This window comes from Oncorhynchus masou, chromosome 27 (assembly GCF_036934945.1).
Source record: "Oncorhynchus masou masou isolate Uvic2021 chromosome 27, UVic_Omas_1.1, whole genome shotgun sequence".
NCBI classification, from domain to species: Eukaryota; Metazoa; Chordata; class Actinopteri; order Salmoniformes; family Salmonidae; genus Oncorhynchus; species Oncorhynchus masou.
This window is the reverse complement of record NC_088238.1, coordinates 62,222,214-62,236,755: the sequence shown is the minus strand read 5'-3', so window position 1 is coordinate 62,236,755 and position 14,542 is coordinate 62,222,214. Positions and strand designations below refer to the sequence as shown.

The following is a 14,542-nucleotide window of genomic DNA, read 5'->3' as shown; positions in this document are numbered from 1 at the left end:
GCATGACCTATACGAACTGATAGAAGCAGTTGTAAAAAAAATTGCATTTCGGAGGGCACAGAGACATGCCCATGAAATTCTCCTTTTTATCCCTGTTAAATCTTCATTTCTAAAAATTGAATCAGAAAGCTTCAATCCATCAAACTTTATGTTAGGTGCTGATCTCTCTTCCAACTTAGGAATTTGCGTTCATCCACCCCAGATGGGACTCGAACCCACAATCCCTGGCTTAGAAGGCCAGTGCCTTATCCATTAGGCCACTGGGGCACTTGCTAAAAAATTACTGGATAGCAGAGAGTGATTTCGACCGATCGTAGACGTGGTTAAAGAAGACATTACGCTTCCGCTTCGCTTCTGTAATCAGCATGACCTGTACAAACTGACAGAAGCAGTCAAAAAATTATCACGGAGGGCACTGAGACATGCCCATGAATTGATGGTTTAATATTTCTGTTTGCACTTCATTGCTATTAGCAAACTGAATAGTAGAGGATGGTTTCGATCCATAAATCACTGGGTTAACGGCCAGGCACACTTCCACTTCATCACTCCACTTTCAGGTACCCCGAAAAGATACTTGAATTCACAATACATGGATTAGGAGATCAGTGTCTTAAGCCACTGTGTCTCTCTGTGATCAGCATGACCTATATGGATTGATAGAAGCAGTAAAAAAAAAAGAATCTCGGAGGGCACAGAGACATGCACATGAAATTCTTCAATTTAAAACAAATCCCTGTTTACACTTCATTTCTAAAAGTAGTATTGGATACCTTCGATCCATCAACCTCTGTGTTATGTGCCCAGCTCTTCTCTTCTGTTTGCACTTCATTGCTAAAAGCAAACTGGATAGCAGAGGATGGTTTCGATGCCTAAATCACTTGGTTAACTGCCCTGCACACCTCCACATCATCCCTCCACTTTCAGATCCCCCAAAACAATACTTGAACTCACAATAAATGGATTAGGTGGTCAGTGTCTTAAGTCACTGTGGAAATGTGGGATCAGCATGACCTATACGAACTGATAGAAGCAGTTGTAAAAAAAACTGCATTTCGGAGGGCACAGAGACATGCCCATGAAATTCTCCTTTTTATCCCTGTTAAATCTTCATTTCTAAAAATTGAATCAGAAAGCTTCAATCCATCAAACTTTATGTTAGGTGCTGATCTCTCTTCCTATATAGGAATTTACATTCATCCACCCCAGATGGGACTCGAACCCACAATCCCTGGCTTAGAAGGCCAGTGCCTTATCCATTAGGCCACTGGGGCACTTGCTGAAAATGAACTGGGTAGCAGAGAGTGGTTTCGACCGATCGTACACGTGGTTAAAGTCGACGTCACGCTTCCGCTTCGCTTCGGTAATCAGCATGACCTGTACAAACTGACAGAAGCAGTCAAAAAATTATCACGGAGGGCACTGAGACATGCCCATGAATTGATGGTTTAGTATTTCTGTTTGCACTTCATTGCTATAAGCAAAATGAATAGCAGAGGATGGTTTCGATCCATAAATCCCTGGGTTAACGGCCAGGCACACTTCCACTTCATCACTCCACTTTCAGGTACCCTGAAAAAATACTTGAATTCACGATACATGGATTAGGAGATCAGTGTCTTAAGCCACTGTGTCTCTCTGTGATCAGCATGACCTATATGGATTGATAGAAGCAGTAATAAAAAAAGAATCACGGAGGGCATAGAGACATGCACATGAAATTCTTCAATTTAAAAAAAATCCCTGTTTACACTTCATTTCTAAAAGTAGAATTGGATAGCTTCGATCCATCAACCTCTGTGTTATGTGTCAGGCTCTTCTCTTCTGTTTGCACTTCATTACTAAAAGCAAACTGTATAGCAGAGGATGGTTTCAATCCCTAAATCACTCGGTTAACTGCCCTGCACGCTTCCACATCATCCCTCCACTTTCAGATCCCCCAAAACAATACTTGAACTCACAATAGATGGATTAGGTGGTCAGTGTCTTAAGTCACTGTGGAAATGTGGGATCAGCATGACCTATACGAACTGATAGAAGCAGTTGTAAAAAAAAAATGAATTTCGGAGGGCACAGAGACATGCCCATGAAATTCTCCTTTTTATCTCTGTTTACACTTCATTTCTAAAAGTAGAATTGGATACCTTCGATCCATCAACCTCTGTGTTATGTGCCCAGCTCTTCTCTTCTGTTTGCACTTCATTGCGAAAAGCAAACTGTATAGCAGAGGATGGTTTCAATCCCTAAATCACTCGGTTAACTGCCCTGCACACTTCCACATCATCCCTCCACTTTCAGATCCCCCAAAACAATACTTGAACTCACAATAAATGGATTAGGTGGTCAGTGTCTTAAGTCAGTGTGGAAATGTGGGATCAGCATGACCTATACGAACTGATAGAAGCAGTTGTAAAAAAATTGCATTTCGGAGAGCACAGAGAGATGCCCATGAAATTCTCCTTTTCATCCCTGTTAAATCTTCATTTCTAAAAATTGAATCAGAAAACTTCAATCCATCAAACTTTATGTTAGGTGCTGATCTCTCTTCCTACATAGGAATTTACATTCATCCACCCCAGATGGGACTCGAACCCACAATCCCTGGCTTAGAAGGCCAGTGCCTTATCCATTAGGCCACTGGGGCACTTGCTGAAAATGAACTGGATAGCAGAGAGTGGTTTTGACCGATCGTACATGTGGTTAAAGTAGACATTACGCTTCCGCTTCGCTTCTGTAATCAGCATGACCTGCACAAACTGACAGAAGCAGTCAAAAAATTATCACGGAGGGCACTGAAACATGCCCATGAAATGATGGTTTAATATTTCTGTTTGCACTTCATTGCTATAAGCAAAATGAATAGCAGAGGATGGTTTCGATCCATAAATCCCTGGGTTAACGGCCAGGCACACTTCCACTTCATCACTCCACTTTCAGGTACCCTGAAAAGATACTTGAATTCACGATACATGGATTAGGAGATCAGTGTCTTAAGCCACTGTGGAAATGTGGAATCAGCATGACCTATACGAACTGATAGAAGCAGTTGTAAAAAAATTGCATTTCGGAGGGCACAGAGACATGCCCATGAAATTCTCCTTTTTATCCCTGTTAAATCTTCATTTCGAATCAGAAAACTTCAATCCATCAAACTTTTTGTTAGCTGCTGATCTCTCTTCCTGCATAGGAATTTGCATTCATCCACCCCAGATGGGACTCGAACCCACAATCCCTGGCTTAGAAGGCCAGTGCCTTATCCATTAGGCCACTGGGGCACTTGCTGAAAATGAACTGGGTAGCAGAGAGTGGTTTCGACCGATCGTACACGTGGTTAAAGTCGACGTCACGCTTCCGCTTCGCTTCGGTAATCAGCATGACCTGTACAAACTGACAGAAGCAGTCAAAAAATTATCACGGAGGGCACTGAGACATGCCCATGAAATGATGGTTTAATATTTATGTTTGCACTTCATTGCTATAAGCAAACTGAATAGCAGAGGATGGTTTCGATCCATAAATCCCTGGGTTAACGCCCAGGCACACTTCCACTTCATCACTCCACTTTCAGGTACCAAGAAAAGATACTTGAATTCACGATACATGGATTAGGAGATCAGTGTCTTAAGCCACTGTGTCTCTCTGTGATCAGCATGACCTATATGGATTGATAGAAGCAGTAATAAAAAAAGAATCACGGAGGGCATAGAGACATGCACATGAAATTCTTCAATTTAAAAAAAATCCCTGTTTACACTTCATTTCTAAAAGTAGAATTGGATAGCTTCGATCCATCAACCTCTGTGTTATGTGCCCAGCTCTTCTCTTCTGTTTGCACTTCATTGCTAAAAGCAAACTGGATAGCAGAGGATGGTTTCAATCCCTAAATCACTCGGTTAACTGCCCTGCACGCTTCTACATCATCCCTCCACTTTCAGATCCCCCAAAACAATACTTGAACTCACAATAAATGGATTAGGTGGTCAGTGTCTTAAGTCACTGTGGAAATGTGGGATCAGCATGACCTATGTGAACTGTTAGAAGCAGTTGTAAAAAAATTGCATTTCGGAGGGCACAGAGAGATGCCCATGAAATTCTCCTTTTTATCTCTGTTAAATATTCATTTCTAAAAATTGAATCAGAAAACTTCAATCCATCAAACTTTATGTTAGGTGCTGATCTCTCTTCCTATATAGGAATTTACATTCATCCACCCCAGATTGGACTCGAACCCACAATCCCTGGCTTAGAAGGCCAGTGCCTTATCCATTAGGCCACTGGGGTACTTGCTGAAAATGAACTGGGTAGCAGAGAGTGGTTTCGACCGATCGTACACGTGGTTAAAGTCGACGTCACGCTTCCGCTTCGCTTCGGTAATCAGCATGACCTGTACAAACTGACAGAAGCAGTCAAAAAATTATCACGGAGGGCACTGAGACATGCCCATGAATTGATGTTTTAATATTTCTGTTTGCACTTCATTGCTATTAGCAAAATGAATAGCAGAGGATGGATTCGATCCATAAATCACGGTGTTAACGGCCAGGCACACTTCCACTTCATGACTCCACTTTCAGGTACCCCGAAAAGATACTTGAATTCACAATACATGGATTAGGAGATCAGTGTCTTAAGCCACTGTGTCTCTCTGTGATCAGCATGACCTATATGGATTGATAGAAGCAGTAAAAAAAATAATCTCGGAGGGCACAGAGACATGCACATGAAATTCTTCAATTTAAAAAAAATCCCTGTTTACACTTCATTTCTAAAAGTAGTATTGGATACCTTCGATCCATCAACCTCTGTGTTATGTGCCCAGCTCTTCTCTTCTGTTTGCACTTCATTGCTAAAAGCAAACTGGATAGCAGAGGATGGTTTCAATGCCTAAATCACTTGGTTAACTGCCCTGCACACCTCCACATCATCCCTCCACTTTCAGATCCCCCAAAACAATGCTTGAACTCACAATAAATGGATTAGGTGGTCAGTGTCTTAAGTCACTGTGGAAATGTGGGATCAGCATGACCTATACGAACTGATAGAAGCAGTTGTAAAAAATTGCATTTCGGAGGGCACAGAGACACTTTCAGGTACCCCGAAAAGATACTTGAATTCACAATACATGGATTAGGAGATCAGTGTCTTAAGCCACTGTGTCTCTCTGTGATCAGCATGACCTATATGGATTGATAGAAGCAGTAAAAAAAAAAGAATCTCGGAGGGCACAGAGACATGCACATGAAATTCTTCAATTTAAAACAAATCCCTGTTTACACTTCATTTCTAAAAGTAGTATTGGATACCTTCGATCCATCAACCTCTGTGTTATGTGCCCAGCTCTTCTCTTCTGTTTGCACTTCATTGCTAAAAGCAAACTGGATAGCATAGGATGGTTTCGATGCCTAAATCACTTGGTTAACTGCCCTGCACACCTCCACATCATCCCTCCACTTTCAGATCCCCCAAAACAATACTTGAACTCACAATAAATGGATTAGGTGGTCAGTGTCTTAAATCACTGTGGAAATGTGGGATCAGCATGACCTATACGAACTGATAGAAGCAGTTGTAAAAAAAAATGCATTTCGGAGGGCACAGAGACATGCCCATGAAATTCTCCTTTTTATCCCGGTTAAATCTTCATTTCTAAAAATTGAATCAGAAAGCTTCAATCCATCAAACTTTATGTTAGGTGCTGATCTCTCTTCCAACGTAGGAATTTGCGTTCATCCACCCCAGATGGGACTCGAACCCACAATCCCTGGCTTAGAAGGCCAGTGCCTTATCCATTAGGCCACTGGGGCACTTGCTGTAAAATTACTGGATAGCAGAGAGTGATTTCGACCGATCGTACACGTGGTTAAAGAAGACATTACGCTTCCGCTTCGCTTCTGTAATCAGCATGACCTGTACAAACTGACAGAAGCAGTCAAAAAATTATCACGGAGGGCACTGAGACATGCCCATGAATTGATGGTTTAATATTTCTGTTTGCACTTCATTGCTATTAGCAAACTGAATAGCAGAGGATGCTTTCGATCCATAAATCACTGGGTTAACGGCCAGGCACACTTACACTTCATCACTCCACTTTCAGGTACCCCGAAAAGATACTTGAATTCACGATACATGGATTAGGAGATCAGTGTCTTAAGCCACTGTGTCTCTCTGTGATCAGCATGACCTATATGGATTGATAGAAGCAGTAATAAAAAAAGAATCTCGGAGGGCACAGAGACATGCACATGAAATTCTTCAATTTAAAAAAAATCCCTGTTTACACTTCATTTCTAAAAGTAGAATTGGATACTTTCAATCCATCAACCTCTGTGTTATGTGCCCAGCTCTTCTCTTCTGTTTGCACTTCATTGCGAAAAGCAAACTGGATAGCAGAGGATGGTTTCAATCCCTAAATCACTCGGTTAACTGCCCTGCACACTTCCACATCAGCCCTCCACTTTCAGATCCCCCAAAACAATGCTTGAACTCACAATAAATGGATTAGGTGGTCAGTGTCTTAAGTCACTGTGGAAATGTGGGATCAGCATGACCTATACGAACTGATAGAAGCAGTTGTAAAAAAAAAATGCATTTCGGAGGGCACAGAGACATGCCCATGAAATTCTCCTTTTTATCCCTGTTAAATCTTCATTTCTAAAAATTGAATCAGAAAGCTTCAATCCATAAAACTTTATGTTAGGTGCTGATCTCTCTTCCAACATAGGAATTTGCCTTCATCCACCCCAGATGGGACTCGAACCCACAATCCCTGGCTTAGAAGGCCAGTGCCTTATCCATTAGGCCACTGGGGCACTTGCTGAAAATGAACTGGATAGCAGAGAGTGGTTTTGACCGATCGTACATGTGGTTAAAGTAGACATTACGCTTCCGCTTCGCTTCTGTAATCAGCATGACCTGTACAAACTGACAGAAGCAGTCAAAAATTATCACGGAGGGCACTGAGACATGCCCATGAATTGATGTTTTAATATTTCTGTTTGCACTTCATTGCTATAAGCAAAATTAATAGCAGAGGATGGTTTCGATCCATAAATCCCTGGGTTAACAGCCAGGCACACTTCCACTTCATCACTACACTTTCAAGTACCCCGAAAAGATACTTGAATTCACGATACATGGATTAGGAGATCAGTGTCTTAAGCCACTGTGTCTCTCTGTGATCAGCATGACCTATATGGATTGATAGAAACAGTAAAAAAAAGAATCATGGAAGGCACAGAGACATGCACATGAAATTCTTCAATTTAAAAAAAATCCCTGTTTACACTTCATTTCTAAAAGTAGAATTGGATACCTTCGATCCATCAACCTCTGTGTTATGTGCCCAGCTCTTCTCTTCTGTTTGCACTTCATTGCTAAAAGCAAACTGGATAGCAGAGGATGGTTTCAATCCCTAAATCACTCGGTTAACTGCCCTGCACGCTTCCACATCATCCCTCCACTTTCAGATCCCCCAAAACAATACTTGAACTCACAATAAATGGATTAGGTGGTCAGTGTCTTAAGTCACTTTGGAAATGTGGGATCAGCATGACCTATACGAACTGATAGAAGCAGTTGTAAAAAAATTGCATTTCGGAGGGCACAGAGACATGCCCATGAAATTCTCCTTTTTATCCCTGTTAAATCTTCATTTCTAAAAATTGAATCAGAAAACTTCAATCCATCAAACCTTATGTTGCGTGCTGATCTCTCTACCTACATAGGAATTTGCATTCATCCACCCCAGATGGGACTCGAACCCACAATCCCTGGCTTAGAAGGCCAGTGCCTTATCCATTAGGCCACTGGGGCACTTGCTGAAAATTTACTGGATAGCAGAGAGTGATTTCGACCGATCGTACACGTGGTTAAAGAAGACATTACGCTTCCGCTTCGCTTCTGTAATCAGCATGACCTGTACAAACTGACAGAAGCAGTCAAAAAATTATCACGGAGGGCACTGAGACATGCCCATGAATTGATGGTTTAATATTTCTGTTTGCACTTCATTGCTATTAGCAAAATGAATAGCAGAGGATGGTTTCGATCCATAAATCACTGGGTTAACGGCCAGGCACACTTCCACTTCATCACTCCACTTTCAGGTACCCCAAAAAGATACTTGAATTCACGATACATGGATTAGGAGATCAGTGTCTTAAGCCACTGTGTCTCTCTGTGATCAGCATGACCTATATGGATTGATAGAAGCAGTAATAAAAAAAGAATCACGGAGGGCATAGAGACATGCACATGAAATTCTTCAATTTAAAAAAAATCCCTGTTTACACTTCATTTCTAAAAGTAGAATTGGATAGCTTCGATCCATCACCCTCTGTGTTATGTGTCCAGCTCTTCTCTTCTGTTTGCACTTCTTTGCGAAAAGCAAACTGTATAGCAGAGGATGGTTTCAAACCCTAAATCACTTGGTTAACTGCCCTGCACGCTTCCACATCATCCCTCCACTTTCAGATCCCCCAAAACAATACTTGAACTCACAATAAATGAATTAGGTGGTCAGTGTCTTAAGTCACTGTAGAAATGTGGGATCAGCATGACCTATACGAACTGATAGAAGCAGTTGTAAAAAAATTGCATTTCGGGGGGCCACAGAGAGATGCGCATGAAATTCTCCTTTTTATCTCTGTTAAATATTCATTTCTAAAAATTGAATCAGAAAACTTCAATCCATCAAACTTTATGTTAGGTGCTGATCTCTCTTCCTATATAGGAATTTACATTCATCCACCCCAGAATGGACTCGAACCCACAATCCCTGGCTTAGAAGGCCAGTGCCTTATCCATTAGGCCACTGGGGCACTTGCTGAAAATGAACTGGGTAGCAGAGAGTGGTTTCGACCGATCGTACACGTGGTTAAAGTCGTCGTCACGCTTCCGCTTCGCTTCGGTAATCAGCATGACTTGTACAAACTGACAGAAGCAGTCAAAAAATTATCACGGAGGGCACTGAGACATGCCCATGAAATGATGGTTTAATATTTATGTTTGCACTTCATTGCTATAAGCAAACTGAATAGCAGAGGATGGTTTCGATCCATAAATCCCTGGGTTAACGGCCAGGCACACTTCCACTTCATCACTCCACTTTCAGGTACCCCGAAAAGATACTTGAATTCACGATACATGGATTAGGAGATCAGTGTCTTAAGCCACTGTGTCTCTCTGTGATCAGCATGACCTATATGGATTGATAGAAGCAGTAATAAAAAAAGAATCACGGAGGGCATAGAGACATGCACATGAAATTCTTCAATTTAAAAAAAATCCCTGTTTACACTTCATTTCTAAAAGTAGAATTGGATAGCTTCGATCCATCAACCTCTGTGTTATGTGTCCAGCTCTTCTCTTCTGTTTGCACTTCATTGCTAAAAGCAAACTGGATAGCAGAGGATGGTTTCAATCCCTAAATCACTCGGTTAACTGCCCTGCACACTTCCACATCATCCCTCCACTTTCAGATCCCCCAAAACAATACTTGAACTCACAATAAATGGATTAGGTGGTCAGTGTCTTAAGTCACTGTGGAAATGTGGGATCAGCATGACCTACACGAACTGATAGAAGCAGTTGTAAAAAAAATTGCATTTCAGAGGGCACAGAGAGATGCCCATGAAATTCTCCTTTTTATCTCTGTTAAATATTCATTTCTAAAAATTGAATCAGAAAACTTCAATCCATCAAACTTCATGTTAGGTGCTGATCTCTCTTCCTACACAGGAATTTTACATTCATCCACCCCAGATGGGACTCGAACCCACAATCCCTGGCTTAGAATGCCAGTGCCTTATCCATTAGGCCACTGGGGCACTTGCTGAAATTGAACTGGATAGCAGAGAGTGGTTTTGACCGATCGTACATGTGGTTAAAGTAGACATTACGCTTCCGCTTCGCTTCTGTAATCAGCATGACCTGTACAAACTGACAGAAGCCGTCAAAAAATTATCACGGAGGGCACTGAAACATGCCCATGAATTGATGGTTTAATATTTCTGTTTGCACTTCATTGCTATAAGCAAACTGAATAGCAGAGGATGGTTTCGATCCATAAATCCCTGGGTTAACGGCCAGGCACACTTCCACTTCATCACTCCACTTTCAGGTACCCCGAAAAGATGCTTGAATTCACGATACATGGATTAGGAGATCAGTGTCTTAAGCCACTGTGTCTCTCTGTGATCAGCATGACCTATATGGATTGATAGAAGCAGTAATAAAAAAAGAATCACGGAGGGCACAGAGACATGCACATGAAATTCTTCAATTTAAAAAAAATCCCTGTTTACACTTCATTTCTAAAAGTAGAATTGGATAGCTTCGATCCATCAACCTCTGTGTTATGTGTCCAGCTCTTCTCTTCTGTTTGCACTTCATTGCTAAAAGCAAACTGGATAGCAGAGGATGGTTTCAATCCCTAAATCACTTGGTTAACTGCCCTGCACACTTCCACATCATCCCTCCACTTTCAGATCCCCCAAAACAATACTTGAACTCACAATAAATGGATTAGGTGGTCAGTGTCTTAAGTCACTGTGGAAATGTGGGATCAGCATGACCTATACGAACTGATAGAAGCAGTTGTAACAAAAAAATTGCTTTTCGGAGGGCACAGAGACATGCCCATGAAATTCTCCTTTTTATCCCTGTTAAATATTCATTTCTAAAAATTGAATCAGAAAGCTTCAATCCATCAAACTTAATGTTAGGTGCTGATCTCTCTTCCAACATAGGATTTGGCATTCATCCACCACAGATGGGACTCGAACCCACAATCCCTGGCTTAGAAGGCAAGTGCCTTATCCATTAGGAAACTGGGGCACTTGTTGGCAATGTACTGGATAGCAGAGAGTGATTTCGAACGATCGTACTCGTGGTTAAAGGAGACATCACGCTTCCGCTTCGCTTCTGTAATCAGCATGACCTGTACAAACTGACAGAAGCAGTCAAAAAATTATCACGGAGGGCACTGAGACATGCACATGAAAAGATGGTTTAATATTTATGTTTGCACTTCATTGCTATAAGCAAACTGAATAGCAGAGGATGGTTTCGATCCATAAATCACTGGGTTAACGGCCAGGCACACTTCCACTTCATCACTCCACTTTCAGATACCCTGAAAAGATACTTGAATTCACGATACATGGATTAGGAGATCAGTGTCTTAAGCCACTGTGTCTCTCTGTGATCAGCATGACCTATATGGATTGATAGAAGCAGTAATACAAAAAGAATCATGGAAGGCACAGAGACATGCACATGAAATTCTTCAATTTAAAAAAAAATCCCTGTTTACACTTCATTTCTAAAAGTAGAATTGGATACCTTCGATCCATCAACCTCTGTGTTATGTGTCCAGCTCTTCTCTTCTGTTTGCACTTCATTGCTAAAAGCAAACTGGATAGCAGAGGATGGTTTCAATCCCTAAATCACTCGGTTAACTGCCCTGCACGCTTCCACATCATCCCTCCACTTTCAGATCCCCCAAAACAATACTTGAACTCACAATAAATGGATTAGGTGGTCAGTGTCTTAAGTCACTGTGGAAATGTGGGATCAGCATGACCTATACGAACTGATAGAAGCAGTTGTAAAAAATTGCATTTCGGAGGGCACAGAGACATGCCCATGAAATTCTCCTTTTTATCCCTGTTAAATCTTCATTTCTAAAAATTGAATCAGAAAACTTCAATCCATCAAACCTTATGTTGCGTGCTGATCTCTCTACCTACATAGGAATTTGCATTCATCCACCCCAGATGGGACTCGAACACACAATCCCTGGCTTAGAAGGCCAGTGCCTTATCCATTAGGCCACTGGGGCACTTGCTGAAAATGAACTGGATAGCAGAGAGTGGTTTTGACCGATCGTACATGTGGTTAAAGTAGACATTACGCTTCCGCTTCGCTTCTGTAATCAGCATGACCTGTACAAACTGACAGAAGCAGTCAAAAATTATCACGGAGGGCACTGAGACATGCCCATGAATTGATGTTTTAATATTTCTGTTTGCACTTCATTGCTATAAGCAAAATTAATAGCAGAGGATGGTTTCGATCCATAAATCCCTGGGTTAACAGCCAGGCACACTTCCACTTCATCACTACACTTTCAAGTACCCCGAAAAGATACTTGAATTCACGATACATGGATTAGGAGATCAGTGTCTTAAGCCACTGTGTCTCTCTGTGATCAGCATGACCTATATGGATTGATAGAAACAGTAAAAAAAAAGAATCATGGAAGGCACAGAGACATGCACATGAAATTCTTCAATTTAAAAAAAATCCCTGTTTACACTTCATTTCTAAAAGTAGAATTGGATACCTTCGATCCATCAACCTCTGTGTTATGTGCCCAGCTCTTCTCTTCTGTTTGCACTTCATTGCTAAAAGCAAACTGGATAGCAGAGGATGGTTTCAATCCCTAAATCACTCGGTTAAATGCCCTGCACGCTTCCACATCATCCCTCCACTTTCAGATCCCCCAAAACAATACTTGAACTCACAATAAATGGATTAGGTGGTCAGTGTCTTAAGTCACTTTGGAAATGTGGGATCAGCATGACCTATACGAACTGATAGAAGCAGTTGTAAAAAAATTGCATTTCGGAGGGCACAGAGACATGCCCATGAAATTCTCCTTTTTATCCCTGTTAAATCTTCATTTCTAAAAATTGAATCAGAAAACTTCAATCCATCAAACCTTATGTTGCGTGCTGATCTCTCTACCTACATAGGAATTTGCATTCATCCACCCCAGATGGGACTCGAACCCACAATCCCTGGCTTAGAAGGCCAGTGCCTTATCCATTAGGCCACTGGGGCACTTGCTGAAAATGAACTGGATAGCAGAGAGTGGTTTTGACCGATCGTACATGTGGTTAAAGTAGACATTACGCTTCCGCTTCGCTTCTGTAATCAGCATGACCTGTACAAACTGACAGAAGCAGTCAAAAATTATCACGGAGGGCACTGAAACATGCCCATGAATTGATGGTTTAATATTTCTGTTTGCACTTCATTGCTATAAGCAAAATGAATAGCAGAGGATGGTTTCGATCCATAAATCCCTGGGTTAACGGCCAGGCACACTTCCACTTCATGACTCCACTTTCAGGTACCCCGAAAAGATACTTGAATTCACGATACATGGATTAGGAGATCAGTGTCTTAAGCCACTGTGTCTCTCTGTGATCAGCATGACCTATATGGATTGATAGAAGCAGTAATACAAAAAGAATCATGGAAGGCACAGAGACATGCACATGAAATTCTTCAATTTAAAACAAATCCCTGTTTACACTTCATTTCTAAAAGTAGAATTGGATACCTTCGATCCATCAACCTCTGTGTTATGTGCCCAGCTCTTCTCTTCTGTTTGCACTTCATTGCGAAAAGCAAACTGGATAGCAGAGGATGGTTTCAATCCCTAAATCACTTGGTTAACTGCCCTGCACACTTCCACATCATCCCTCCACTTTCAGATCCCCCAAAACAATACTTGAACTCACAATAAATGGATTAGGTGGTCAGTGTCTTAAGTCACTGTGGAAATGTGGGATCAGCATGACCTATACGAACTGATAGAAGCAGTTGTAAAAAAATTGCGTTTCGGAGGGCACAGAGACATGCCCATGAAATTCTCCTTTTTATCCCTGTTAAATCTTCATTTCGAAAATTGAATCAGAAAACTTCAATCCATCAAACTTTTTGTTAGGTGCTGATCTCTCTACCTACATAGGAATTTGCATTCATCCACCCCAGATGGGACTCGAACCCACAATCCCTGGCTTAGAAGGCCAGTGCCTTATCCATTAGGCCACTGGGGCACTTGCTGAAAATGAACTGGATAGCAGAGAGTGGTTTTGACCGATCGTACACGTGGTTAAAGTAGACATTACGCTTCCGCTTCGCTTCTGTAATCAGCATGACCTGTACAAACTGACAGAAGCAGTCAAAAATTATCACGGAGGGCACTGAAACATGCCCATGAATTGATGGTTTAATATTTCTGTTTGCACTTCATTGCTATAAGCAAAATGAATAGCAGAGGATGGTTTCGATCCATAAATCCCTGGGTTAACGGCCAGGCACACTTCCACTTCATGACTCCACTTTCAGGTACCCCGAAAAGATACTTGAATTCACGATACATGGATTAGGAGATCAGTGTCTTAAGCCACTGTGTCTCTCTGTGATCAGCATGACCTATATGGATTGATAGAAGCAGTAATACAAAAAGAATCATGGAAGGCACAGAGACATGCACATGAAATTCTTCAATTTAAAACAAATCCCTGTTTACACTTCATTTCTAAAAGTAGAATTGGATACCTTCGATCCATCAACCTCTGTGTTATGTGCCCAGCTCTTCTCTTCTGTTTGCACTTCATTGCTAAAAGCAAACTGGATAGCAGAGGATGGTTTCAATCCCTAAATCACTTGGTTAACTGCCCTGCACACTTCCACATCATCCCTCCACTTTCAGATCCCCCAAAACAATACTTGAACTCACAAT

General features: G+C 41.5%; 11 non-coding genes across 11 annotated transcripts; all 11 read right to left on the bottom strand.

Annotated features, from left to right (window-relative positions):
* Positions 1–194: 194 nt before the first annotated feature.
* Positions 195–267, bottom strand: trnar-ucu (transfer RNA arginine (anticodon UCU)). Its single transcript has one exon. It is a non-coding gene; the product is annotated as a tRNA-Arg (tRNA).
* Positions 268–1,201: 934 nt separating this feature from the next.
* trnar-ucu (transfer RNA arginine (anticodon UCU)) lies at positions 1,202–1,274 on the bottom strand. Its single transcript has one exon. It is a non-coding gene; the product is annotated as a tRNA-Arg (tRNA).
* A 1,297-nt stretch (positions 1,275–2,571) lies between these two features.
* Positions 2,572–2,644, bottom strand: trnar-ucu (transfer RNA arginine (anticodon UCU)). The gene has a single exon. It is a non-coding gene; the product is annotated as a tRNA-Arg (tRNA).
* A 558-nt stretch (positions 2,645–3,202) lies between these two features.
* trnar-ucu (transfer RNA arginine (anticodon UCU)) lies at positions 3,203–3,275 on the bottom strand. The gene has a single exon. It is a non-coding gene; the product is annotated as a tRNA-Arg (tRNA).
* Positions 3,276–5,731: 2,456 nt separating this feature from the next.
* Positions 5,732–5,804, bottom strand: trnar-ucu (transfer RNA arginine (anticodon UCU)). Its single transcript has one exon. It is a non-coding gene; the product is annotated as a tRNA-Arg (tRNA).
* A 935-nt stretch (positions 5,805–6,739) lies between these two features.
* On the bottom strand, positions 6,740–6,812 carry trnar-ucu (transfer RNA arginine (anticodon UCU)). The gene has a single exon. It is a non-coding gene; the product is annotated as a tRNA-Arg (tRNA).
* Positions 6,813–7,742: 930 nt separating this feature from the next.
* On the bottom strand, positions 7,743–7,815 carry trnar-ucu (transfer RNA arginine (anticodon UCU)). Its single transcript has one exon. It is a non-coding gene; the product is annotated as a tRNA-Arg (tRNA).
* A 1,942-nt stretch (positions 7,816–9,757) lies between these two features.
* Positions 9,758–9,830, bottom strand: trnar-ucu (transfer RNA arginine (anticodon UCU)). The gene has a single exon. It is a non-coding gene; the product is annotated as a tRNA-Arg (tRNA).
* A 1,942-nt stretch (positions 9,831–11,772) lies between these two features.
* Positions 11,773–11,845, bottom strand: trnar-ucu (transfer RNA arginine (anticodon UCU)). The gene has a single exon. It is a non-coding gene; the product is annotated as a tRNA-Arg (tRNA).
* A 931-nt stretch (positions 11,846–12,776) lies between these two features.
* On the bottom strand, positions 12,777–12,849 carry trnar-ucu (transfer RNA arginine (anticodon UCU)). The gene has a single exon. It is a non-coding gene; the product is annotated as a tRNA-Arg (tRNA).
* A 931-nt stretch (positions 12,850–13,780) lies between these two features.
* trnar-ucu (transfer RNA arginine (anticodon UCU)) lies at positions 13,781–13,853 on the bottom strand. The gene has a single exon. It is a non-coding gene; the product is annotated as a tRNA-Arg (tRNA).
* Positions 13,854–14,542: the final 689 nt, after the last annotated feature.